The sequence below is a fragment of the Etheostoma spectabile genome, chromosome 17, assembly GCF_008692095.1.
Source record: "Etheostoma spectabile isolate EspeVRDwgs_2016 chromosome 17, UIUC_Espe_1.0, whole genome shotgun sequence".
Classification (NCBI taxonomy): Eukaryota; Metazoa; Chordata; class Actinopteri; order Perciformes; family Percidae; genus Etheostoma; species Etheostoma spectabile.
The window spans coordinates 2,152,289-2,154,909 of NC_045749.1; the positions used below are offsets into that span (position 1 = coordinate 2,152,289).

General features: G+C 41.5%; 1 long non-coding RNA gene across 1 annotated transcript in view; it reads right to left on the reverse strand.

Moving 5' to 3' along the window:
- The window catches only part of LOC116705028 (uncharacterized), a 4,795-nt gene that overhangs the window by 1,553 nt on the left and 621 nt on the right, over nt 1–2,621 (reverse strand). The gene's annotated exons all lie outside the window — the stretch shown is intronic.

The following is a 2,621-nucleotide window of genomic DNA, read 5'->3' on the forward strand; positions in this document are numbered from 1 at the left end:
TGTGTGTGTGTGTGTGTGTGTGCTCTCCCCTGCTAGGTGAGGGAGGGTCAGCATCACTATGAAAAGAGAGAAGGAAGGAAGTTTGGCCAGCGGAATAAAGGCTGATTTAATGAGAAAGTAAAAACCCTCAGAGTCTCTTAATTTACTGGAACACTTGTCCTGAGTGATGGATGGCAGAGACGTGTGTGTGCGCGCGTGTGTGTGTGTGTGTGTGTGTGTGTGTGTGTGTGTTTAGCATTCATGGTATATCTACTCATCTGATTTCTAAATGATCTGTCAAAATCCAAATATGTCATTTTGCTCTATTCATTGTTACATCGAGAGTCCCTCCCCTTCCCTTAGACCACTATGGGACTTCATTTCAGAAACAATATGTACAGTAGTGAAGCGCGAGAGGCAATTTTTTTTTTTAATCCATTTTTCTCCTTTTTAATTTTAACAATTGAGCCTTGAATTACACCTATGATGTTTGGAGCATTTAAAAGATAATTTTGCAACTTAAAAAAGTCTCTGTTTGTTGTAAAACTGTTGAAGCATCTGCTTTATTGACACACGCCATCTTGATTTCCGAACGTGGTAAGACAGTGTTACATGTATTGGGAACAGAGCTACACAGGTGATGTAAATCGCGGTAGACGAGAGATGTGATTCGCCGAGGGATTTCACACAAGTGGAACTACAACAAACTGAGCCGTTGACTTAAAAAATAATCTTTTAAAGTATAAATTTGCGATTCGGTGTAACTTATATATGTACAGTCTTGTTTAATTTGTGTCGGTCCTGTGGATCTGTATCTTTTTTAGTTGTTCTTGTTTTTATGGACCATTGGTCTAATAATAAATACTATCTTGATCTCTTCAACACTGTACATATTGTTTCTGAAATAAAGTCCAATGGTGGTCCACAGGAAGAGGAGGGACTTCACCTCTCTACAATAACCAGTTTCGACAAGAAGCTTAATTCCATCTCTTTTTGGATTTGGGTTGATAAAACCTGTCTCTGATGAAAGGCTGAGCAGGAGCTATTCTCTCTCTCTCTCTCTCTCTCTCTCTCTCTCTCTCTCTCTCTCTCTCTCTCCAGGTGCATCAGTTGATTCTTCTCACCTGTGAACTTAGACACAGCTCTCATTGGCTAGTTCAAAACTCAGTGGTCCAATCCACAGCCGCTTTGCCTGCTATAAATAGATTCCTAAAGCCTCAGACAGCCCATTTCTGCCATTCTGAAGTTGTTCTTCATCTGTGTGTTGGCTTGTCAGTTTAGAGGATCACTTCAATAAATGTTTTACCTCTAGTTGTAAGCCATGAAGATTCTGTCATCCAGACTGAAACAAATCCAGAAGTGCTTTATGTAAAGGAAAATTAACTTTAGATTCTCAGGGGGAGCGTTTTGATTTAGTAGCAGAAGGCTGGATGAATGACTGGGTTTGACTGGGATTAATGCCTCGTTCCAGACACAGTTACGACTTCAAGTCACGACTTCGTAGTGTTGCAGGCAAAGTCCCCACAGACCCTTCTAGCTTGAGTCAGCTAGCAGCTACCTAACGTTGATATTAGCTAGCACTAGCTGATACTAGCAATTTCTAGGCGGAGACATATTTTGGGCTTCATTTTGTTTTTCGTGTTGTTTATTTCACATGTCCTCATTGTATATTTAAACACGATTTCCTGAGGTACATTAACATACATGCCGCGTGAAATGGGGAACCCTAAAAGAGATGCTAAAAGCTTTTTGGGGGGGGCCCCGATAACAAAAAACAAACAATTTTCCAACCAGAAACTCAATTAACTATGAACACAATATAGACATTTACAGAGGAAAAAAAATTAATAATAAAAATAATCAGACAAACAACATTTAATAATCATCAATTGGTGAGTATGTGTGTGTGACGTCAAAAGCTTAACTGGGAGTACAAAGATCTGGTAAGAGTTCACGGGTAGTAACTAACGGGTTTGACTCTCGTTCCAGGACACTTTCGCAGCTAGAAGGTTGGGAAAACACAGGGTACAGGTTGCCTGAAACGCAGCATAATATACAGTAGATCTTATAGGAAACCAAATAAGAGCCTGTGGATTTAACCCAGATTTTTAGTTTTTATCTTTATTCATTCAGGGATGGTTCACTGAGAGTGCTTATTTGCAGGAACGCCCTAATCACATTCGCACAGTTCCACATTCATATATTGAAGCTGCCCAGTACAACCACAGTCTGATCTGCTGCAGTTGGAGTTTGAGGGCCTTGCTCGAGGGCACCTCAGTGGTGGAAATGAATGAGGGACAAGCGCTTCACTTTCACTCTCCCTGCCCAGATTTTATCCTGTGGGTCTGGGGATTGAACCAACGATCTCCCGGTCACAAGCTCGCGTTTCTAACCTTTTGTTTCTAGCCTGTGTGTGTTTGTGTATAGTAACATCAGGATTAAGGGTTAAAAGTCCCACTGGGGCCACCGTAGTTCCTCTGTAGGCACTCAGTTAAATCTAATATTTGGGAGGAGTCGCCGCCCTGCCTCACCTCTGGCTCCGCTCTGCTGTAACGGGATTAAGAAGCAGGCTGATGAATCATCTGTCAGACCGAGTTAAAAAAGACATTAGGTACAGTGGTAGGACATCACACACACACACA